The sequence below is a fragment of the Bombina bombina genome, chromosome 4, assembly GCF_027579735.1.
Source record: "Bombina bombina isolate aBomBom1 chromosome 4, aBomBom1.pri, whole genome shotgun sequence".
In the NCBI taxonomy this organism is placed as follows: domain Eukaryota; kingdom Metazoa; phylum Chordata; class Amphibia; order Anura; family Bombinatoridae; genus Bombina; species Bombina bombina.
In genome coordinates this window covers 1,062,654,427-1,062,664,587 of record NC_069502.1, presented here as the reverse complement: position 1 = coordinate 1,062,664,587, position 10,161 = coordinate 1,062,654,427, and the positions used below count along the sequence as shown (strand labels likewise).

The 10,161-nt window shown below is 36.5% G+C and overlaps 1 long non-coding RNA gene across 1 annotated transcript in view; it reads left to right on the top strand.

The window, feature by feature from the left end:
- Positions 1 to 425: 425 nt before the first annotated feature.
- LOC128657792 (uncharacterized) overlaps positions 426 to 10,161 on the top strand; it is a 36,742-nt gene continuing 27,006 nt past the window's right edge. The window contains exons 1-3 of the long non-coding RNA XR_008402124.1: positions 426 to 553; positions 6,334 to 6,546; positions 6,646 to 6,699. This is a non-coding gene — a long non-coding RNA (uncharacterized LOC128657792). The remainder of the gene's footprint in view (positions 554 to 6,333; positions 6,547 to 6,645; positions 6,700 to 10,161) is intronic.

Below are 10,161 nucleotides of genomic sequence, written 5' to 3'. Positions count from 1 at the left end.
CCCTTACCTACAAGACTCTAAATACCAGCGGTAGGACAAAACAAGCGTTAGGACCCCTTAACCAGGGCCGGATTGGGCAGCCGGGATAGCGGGAAAAATCCTGGTGGGCCGGCAGAGGTTGGGCTGGGTCAGCTGGTTAAGTGTGTGTGGAGAGCAGGCAGCAGCAAAGTTGTGACAAACTTGGGGGAGCGCGCCATAGTCAGGATGAAGCCGGCCTGCAGAGCTCAACTTCAAGTAGGTTAGTAGCAGCAGTGTAAGGGATTGGTGGGGAGTCTAGATCGGCTGCTGCGTTGCCTGTATTTGATTTATGCAGAAGTTTTATATGTACAGTGATCCACCTTAAGCGTTCCACCTTAAGAGCAAGCAGGAGGCAGTGAGGGGAGGGAGGGGTTTAGAGTGAATACTGTTTCCACTTCCGTGTTTATGTCCGATCTGCTGCTGGGGATAAGGAATGTGCACTGCTATGTGTGATAAATCATACAAGTCACTCTGCTCACTCACTTGCAATGCTCAGGCTCCGGAGCTGCACGGACACAAGGGAAGCAGCAAAGCAGTGAGTTTATTTTCTGCCCAAATAACATGCTGCTCAATTTGCCTGCACTTGCATCTATGTTTGCTTAAATGAAATCCCACATTCCTTTCTTTACTCAAGGATTAAGCTCTTGACTGCTAGAGAGGGAAGAATATAATATATGTAAAAATGTTTTTCAAAATAAACATTATGAAACTTGTTATTGCATATTTTTTTTAATGTTTGAAGAAGCTCACTTTTTTAAATTAAATCCATGACACCAGTAATCAAGTTTGTCAAGGCATTTAGGGTAAAAATGTAATATGAGCTTTAGTTACAGTCCAATCCCTTAAAGAGACATTTTGATGTTATAATTACATGTCCTATTTGCCAGACATAAAACAGTACACTTACTGGCAGCTGGTTCAATGTCACAGATAGGGGATCTATTCTAATAGTTTCTAAGGATCAGTCTTTATTAGCCACGCAGGTACCAACCTGTGCTGGGTGATGTTGTTCAAGTGTGGGTATATGGGCACGTGCATACTTTCTCACAATTCTGAAAGGGATTGGTGTCCTTATATGTATTGCAGATCATGATTATGCACTGTGACTGTAAAGTAGCCTAGCCATCCAGTTTCTATCACAGCAAAGCCCATATCAGAGTTGCAGCTAGTGGCTTCACATTGTGCTGCTGTCCTAATGCCAATGCTTTGCTGTCTTAAATAAAACCAGGGGGCATAGTTGGCTGGGTAGGGGGGGGCGGGGCTGGGCAGGAGGGGGCTGGGCAGGAGGGGGCGGGGCTGGGCCGGTCTATAAAAATTTCCAGGGCTGGTCTGATTTCCCAGTCCGGCCCTGCCCTTAACGCTGGTTTTGAAGGCTAATGCAGAACTTTAAATCTAGGCGAATGAAAGCAATAAAATTATTTTACAATGTCTTGCGTCTTTTTTGTCAAAAAATATAAATTGTATGAATAGAATTACATATTAAAATATTTTAAAAATTGATGTTTTATTTTACGTGCATCATGTTTGTTAATACACTGTATAAATAATACTCACATCTCCGGATCAGTGATCTGATCGCTTTGTAGCGATCCTGCTCCCTATCATATGCCTCAGATCACTGAACCGTCGGAGACAATGACGACGCGACCTTTGTATGCCGGACACCCGCCTCATGCGTCTCATCATTTCATAAACAATGGTGTCTCGTTGTTCGTGCCTGACCCTCTCACTCCACCTATCCTTCTTGGGATATATCTGTTCATTCCATAGACCAGAATGACCAGTTCCCCATCACTAAATGCTGGTGGCTTCAACATAACTTTTAATTAATAGCACAAAGAAATCCAAAAAACACAACTGCTCACACTCAAACTCCAATAGCAAACTAACACCTCCCTCAAAATAATATAAAGTGACACAAAAAAATTTAAAACATACAGCTATCTTATTGCTTCTTTGTAATATCAATTTTTAATGCATTTTGTAAGGCGCAATATATGAATCATGTGCTCAGAACAGCAAATCATTGATAATATTTAATGCGTCACCAATGACTGACTGACAAGAGATTAAAATGTATTATTTTTAACTGCATATACAACTCAAATTTTAGTTATCCCAATATGGGCCTTTAAAAATTATAATAGTATTACCTGTATTGTGGCGTCTTAATAGTAATGTCCAAAAAATCATGATGCGATCCCTGTCCTAGCGCACAATACCACTCACTCACACAATCCATCTGTAATAGCTGTCAATCCCGTCGAACAGGATGACCAATTCACCGTCACTAAATAATTGAGATTGCACCATCTTGAACTGTAAAATCAATCACTAATATTATTTAAATGAGACACAACCATCACAATTGATTCATTATGTAATTAAGTTGACATTTGAGGATTATATTAATCAAGCATCATAAATGACAGAATTGTAAATACGATGTCCTTTAATATTGTTAAATTTTAATCAATGATTGTCTAATTGTCAACGGTTGATTGTCTATGTATTAACTATCTATAAAAGGGAATAGAAACTGGAGTCTATTAAGTCCTGCTAAGCTTGTGTAGGCCTTCGTTTGATTCTTTCATTTGATTACTATTGCGACATTTGTGTTCTTTATTATTTGTTTTGGGATATGGCGTCTGGGAAGATGAAGTCAGGGCGAAATGTCCAATTTAATTTTGAGCAGAACAAAGTTTTAGGTACCCTTGTTTTAGAGCACTATGATTTTATTATTGGTTCCAAATCCCAAAAGACCTCGTTCTCCAAAAATACTAAGGCCTAGATTTAGAGTTGGGCGGTAGCTGTCAAAACCAGCGTTAGAGGCTCCTAACGCTGGTTTTTACCGCCCGCTAGTATTTGGAGACAGTCATGAAAGGGTCTAACGCTCACTTTGCAGCCGCGACTTTTCCATACCGCAGATCCCCCTACGCCATTTGCGTATCCTATCTTTTCAATGGGATCTTTCTAACGCCGGTATTTAGAGTCTTGGCTGAAGTGAGCGTTAGAAATCTAACGACAAAACTCCAGCCGCAGAAAAAAGTCAGTAGTTAAGAGCTTTCTGGGCTAACGCCGGTTTATAAAGCTCTTAACTACTGTGCTCTAAAGTACACTAACACCCATAAACTAACTATGTACCCCTAAACCGAGGCCCCCCCCCCCACATCGCCGCCACTCTATTAAAATGTTTTAACCCCTAATCTGCCGTCCACACACCGCTGCCACCTACATTATCCCTATGTACCCCTAATCTGCTGCCCCTAACACCGCCGACACCTACATAATATTTATTAACCCCTAATCTGCCGCCCCCAACGTCGCCGCCACCTACCTACACTTATTAACCCCTAATCTGCCGACCGAACCTCACCGCTACTATAATAAATGTATTAACCCCTAATCCGCCTCACTCCCACCTCAATAACCCTATAATAAATAGTATTAACCCCTAATCTGCCCTCCCTAACATCACCGACACCTAACTTCAAACATTAACCCCTAATCTGCCGACCGGAGCTCACCGCTATTCTAATACATTTTTTAACCCCTAAAGCTAAGTCTAACCCTAACACTAACACCCCCCTAAGTTAAATATAATTTTTATCTAACAAAATAAATTAACTCTTATTAAATAAATTAATCCTATTTAAAACTAAATACTTACCTGTAAAATAAACCCTAATATAGCTACAATATAAATTCTAATTATATTGTAGCTATTTTAGGATTAATATTTATTTTACAGGCAACTTTGTATTTATTTTAACCAGGTACAATAGCTATTAAATAGTTAATAACTATTTAATAGTTACCTAGTTAAAATTATTACAAAATTGCCTGTAAAATAAATCCTAACCTAAGTTACAATTAAACCTAACACTACACTATCAATAAATTAATTAAATAAAATACCTACAATTACCTACAATTAAACCTAACACTACACTATCAATAAATTAATTAAATACAATAGCTACAAATAAATACAATAAACTAACTAAAGTACAAAAAATAAAAAAGAACTAAGTTACAAAAAAATAAAAAAATATTTACAAACATTAGAAAAATATTACAACAATTTTAAACTAATTACACCTACTCTAAGCCCCCTAATAAAATAACAAAGACCCCCAAAATAAAAAAATGCCCTACCCTATTCTAAATTAAAAAAGTTCAAAGCTCTTTTACCTTACCAGCCCTGAAAAGGGCAATTTGCGGGGCATGCCCCAAATAATTCAGCTCTTTTGCCTGTAAAAAAAACATACAATCCCCCCCCCAACATTAAAACCCACCACCCACATACCCCTAATCTAACCCAAACCCCCCTTAAATAAACCTAACACTAAGCCCATGAAGATCTTCCTACCTTATCTTATATTATGGATCGCCAGCCCCGCTTGGGCTTGGATGAAGATTTCGGAGCCTGGAGCGATCGGTGAACCTGGCATGGTGAAGATAAGGTAGGAAGATCTTCATGGGCTTAGTGTTAGGTTTATTTAAGGGGGGTTTGGGTTAGATTAGGGGTATGTGGGTGGTGGGTTGTAATGTTGGGGGGGGATTGTATGTTTTTTTTACAGGCAAAAGAGCTGAATTATTTGGGGCATGCCCCGCAAATGGCCCTTTTCAGGGCTGGTAAGGTAAAAGAGCTTTGAACTTTTTTTAATTTAGAATAGGGTAGGGCATTTTTTTATTTTGGGGGTCTTTGTTATTTTATTAGGGGGCTTAGAGTAGGTGTAATTAGTTTAAAATTGTTGTAATATTTTTCTAATGTTTGTAAATATTTTGTTATTTTTTTGTAACTTAGTTCTTTTTTATTTTTTGTACTTTAGTTTATTTCATTGTATTTATTTGTAGGTATTGTATTTAATTAATTTATTGATAGTGTGGTGTTAGGTTTAATTGTAGATAATTGTAGGTATTGTATTTAATTTATTGATAGTGTAGTGTTAGGTTTAATTGTAACTTAGGATTTATTTTACAGGTAATTTTGTAATTATTTTAACTAGGTAACTATTAAATAGTTATTAACTATTTAATAGCTATTGTACCTGGTTAATATAATTACAAAGTTGCCTGTAAAATAAATGTTAATCCTTAAATAGCTACAATATAATTATAATTTATATTGTAGCTATATTAGGGTTTATTTTACAGGTAAGTATTTAGCTTTAAATAGGAATAATTTATTTAATAATAGTTAATTTATTTAGTTAGATTTAAATTATATTTAATTTAGGGGGGTGTTAGGGTTAGGGTTAGACTTAGCTTTAGGGGTTAATACATTTATTATAGTAGCGGCGAGATCCGATCGGCAGATTAGGGGTTAATAATTGTAGGTAGGTGGCGGCGACGTTGTGGGGGGCAGATTAGGGGTTAATAAATATAATATAGGGGTCAGCTATGTCAGGGGCAGCAGATTAGGGGTACATAGGGATAATGTAGGTAGCGGCGGTGTACGGAGCGGAAGATTAGGGGTTAATAATAATATGGAGGGGTCAGCGATAGCAGGGGCAGCAGATTAGGGGTTAATAAGTGTAAGATTAGGGGTGTTTAGACTCGGGGTTCATGTTAGAGTGTTAGGTGCAGACGTAGGAAGTGTTTCCCCATAGTAAACAATGGGGCTGCGTTAGGAGCTGAACGCTGCTTTTTTGCAGGTGTTAGGTTTTGTTTCAGCTCAAATTGCCCCATTGTTTTCTATGGGGGAATCGTGCACGAGCACGTTTTTGAAGCTGGCCGCGTCCGTAAGCAACGCTGGTATTTAGAGTTGCAGTGGCGGTAAATATTCTCTACGCTCTTTTTTTGAGCCTAACGCAGCCATTCTGTGAACTCTAAATACCAGCGGTATTTAAAAGGTGCGGCGGAAAAAAAGCATGCATAGCTAACGCACCCCTTTGGCCGCAGAACTCTAAATCTAGCCGTAAATTTGGAGAGTTATAGCTGGTAGTGTGTACGCCGAAGGCACTCATCCCAAATCGGAGGCGCACTGTAAGAAAAGATTCTCTGACATCAAGAGAATCTTTAAGGCCAAGCTGGCCAGGGAGAAGCAGTCTGCACGATCTACCGGTGGTGGTGCGCTGTATACGGCTGAGCTCTCAGAGTACAAAACTCAGCTGATAGAGAAGCTGGGGTCAAATTTGACGCTCGGTCTGGATTTGGTTAGGCATGACGAATTGGCAGGTGAAGTTATATTACATGCGTTTTAGATGTAGCCAAAATTTTAAAATTCAAAGTTTTTAAGTTTTGTATTGATATTATGATGTACAATTATGTTGATACTTATGTTTTATTTCATGTTTTAATTCTTTCAAGCATCTACCAGTGCTGCTGATGCTGCTACTGCTGCAGGTGCAGGTGCAGCTGCTGAAGGTGCAGCTGATGGTGATGCTGCCAATGAAGGTGATCAAAAACTAATATTGCCCATCAGTATTTATACCGAATCCAGCCACAGCTTCTCCTTGGCCGCAACACACCCGGACATTATGTGCAGCACCCCTGATGGAGCAAGCATTGGCCGTTATACAGGTATGTTTTTTAATATTTCATTTGTTTTCATTAAAATAATCTAACTCGTATGATTGAAAATAGATTTTTAACTCTGATTATTCACATTTTATTTTTCAGCTGAGGTCCGAAGGGCTTTGGGACACCCTCCAATATCTACGATCTCCTCCTTAGGTAACAAAATCAAGAGCTAAAAATTAATGTTACATGTGCTCACATTACAGGGATTGTCAATAGCTAAATTTAAATTTGCATTAAGGAAGAATATCACAGTTTTAAAAACTAAGGTTAAATTACAGATATTGTTTATATCATCTCTCATTGTATAATATTTTAAAGAATAGTATAGTCAAAGATGATATTCCTCATTTACATAGAACATGCATTTTATATACATATACTACAATTTTCTTATAGTTAAATTTATATATATATTTTTTTTTTTTTTTTAATTAAAGGGACCACAGACAAAAGCTATGTGGATTGGGATCGATAATACTATATTAATCATAATTAACAGATAATTCTATTAATTAATTTGCATCATTCTCTTGTTATCCTTTGATTAAAGGTTTATCTTTGCAAACTCTGTAGTATCAATATATATATATATATATATATATATATATATATATATATATATGTGTGTGTGTGTGTGTGTGTGTGTGTGTGTGTGTGTGTTAAAATAAAAATAGTAATTTTACAAAATTATGTTTTTATATGCACATCCATGTGGTTCTGAATAAGATATTATTTGTGCAACAGCATTTTCAATACTCTAGCGTCTCACAGCACCAGTGGAGCTTGTAATCATGTCAGTGATTAAGAAACATTTGAAACATATTCTTAAAAATTCAATTTAAGGGACAATGAAAAAAAGATTTTTTTCATGAATCTTAATTTTTTTTAAAAATTTACTCCTATTATCAATTTCTCTTTGTTCTCGTGCCATTTTTTGGTTCATAACTCTGAACAGCACTTTATTTTATTGGTGGATGCATTTATCCACCAATATACAAGAACAACCCACTTTGTTAAAAAAAATGGTCAGGCATCTAAACTTACATTCATACATTTCAAATAAAGATAAAAAAATAAAGAAAAAAAATGATAATAGGAGTTGATAAGAAATTTGATTAAAATGTAATGCTCTATCTGAATCACAAAATAAAATATTTTAGGTTCAGTGTCTCTTTTTATTTCTAACATTAAAAAATATATCTTAATATATATATATATATATATATATATATATATATATATATATATATATATATATATATATATATATATATATTAATTTAATAAATTATTTGGGTTTTCTAACATTTAAATCTATAGTTTACTAAGAAAATGACTTTTTATAAGTGGCCTGTCAGAATATGCTTATAGAATAGATATTCAGAGAGGTAAATTTAACATTATTGTTAATGGTAAAAAGGGGAATGTGTAGAAACCAAAAGATTAAACAACTTTTAGTGAAAATAAATCTGATGTTTAAAATCACTTTAAGCATGGACAGGCCTATGCTCAAGAACATATTGAAGAATCCGGCAGAAATTTTGAAACAAAGACACATAGAAAATACATAACTCAACCATAATCGCACAGCAAAGATTAAATAAATTATCAAAGTGTTAGTTAACCCATTTAGACAAATGGAACAAGCACAGGTACCTTGGCAATGTTTTTTCAAAAACCAGTGTCCCCCTAAAACTGCCAGACAATGTAAGCTCTAAATCGTGAAGAAATGAAGGATGTACATGTAAATAAACCTTCTATTTCTCAATATTTATAAAAAAAGAGAGTGAAAAAGAGAGAGATTGTGAGAGAGAGAGATTAAGAGAGAGATTAAGAGAGAAATTGTGAGAGAGAGATTTAGAGAGAGAGAGAGATTGTGAGAGAGAGAGATTGTGAGAGAGAAAGAGAGATTGTAAACAGAGATTGTGAGAGAAAGAGAGAGAGATTGTGTGAGAGAGAGAGAGAGAGAGAGAGAGAAAGAGAGACAGACAGACTGAGAGGGAGAGAAACACATGTATTCATTTATAAACCTGTAGTGCATTGCTGCTACTTCCAGAAATTAGACCAATATTTTTTTTAGTTTTTATATATATATATATATATATATATATATATATATATATATATATATATATATATATATTAGTTTAATGTGACAGTGAAATAGAAAATAAAGGAATATTTATAAATAATTGTTTGAACTTCATAGATAGATAACATTGAGCTCATGCACGTTAAGTTATCCTGAAGATAACAGTGATTGTCTAAAATGCAAGTATGCCTAAAGAACTGAAATAAGGGGGCAGTTTGAAAAATCAAAGATAGATGCTAAAACCATATTCAAAAATATTTCTTCTCATAGCTTTACAAATAACAACAGAGTCAAGTGTACAGCTCAAAATTTTTTATTTCAAGAGATTTTATTAAACGTGTTTCATCAACTTTGCATTGAACAATTGCAACATTTTCCAAAATTAACCACTTTCAATCAATGGCTTTACAATGATATACAATATCATTTGGTCTATATTGAAATGATAATATTTGCTCAAACGTAATCCAAAATATATTTGGATCATAAATAATACTGTAAAGTAAATAAAAACTAAAATAAAAACTGTATGTTGCACAGTCAACATTATTCCCCCCAAAACACCTGAATATAGTCTGTTTGAGCTTGGACTCCCAGAATATCATACTCCAGGAATGGATCAATATATTCTCCATACTCCTGGTTATCCAAGTTCTCCAGATCTATATCAGGGATTTTTTGGACAATGTTATGCAACATACAGCAAATCATAAAAATTAAGGAGACTTTGGAGGGGGCATACTGAAGAACCCCACCAGAGATGTCTAAGCAGCGGAAACGGCTCTTCAATACGCCAAAGGTGCGCTCAATCACCGATCTTGTGGCGATGTGTGCCTAGTTGTAGCGCACCTCTTCCACTCCGTTGGGGTATTTGACAGGTGTGAACAGCCACCGAAGACAAGAATATCCCGAATCACCTGCGTAAACAAAATAGATCATTGACATTAGCAATCAGAATGATTAAAATATATCATATACATATGTTAGAGTATGTAAGAGATATTTACCTATCAGGATTCCCTCTGGCATTTGGCCCTCCTGGAACCGATGGTAGATGGCAGAATTCCGGAGGACGAAGAAATCATGGTTGCAGCCAGGGAGTCCGGAGCGCACACTCATTATCGTCAACCTGGCATCACAGATGACCTGGATATTCAGCAAGTGGTTTAATTTCCTGTCCCGGTATGGCTCCTCTGTACCCCTGGAGGCTGCACCAAGACATGGGTGCAGTCTATGGCCCCCAATACCCTTGGCAATCCAGCCCTTAGGTAGAACTGGAGCTTGACAGCATGCCACTCCTCCGGTGTATTTGGGAAGTGGACATGATGGACTAGGCGTTGGTGCAAAGCATTCAGGACAACCTTCAGATGACGTGAGAAGGTTGCCTGACTCATACCTATGCCTAGAGCTGTCACAGCTTGGAATCATACAGTTTCCAAGAAATAGAGGACCGATAGCAATTTCACCATCCCAGGGATTGCCCTAGTTCTTTCAGTGAGTGGATCAAGAGAGTCCTTGATTTT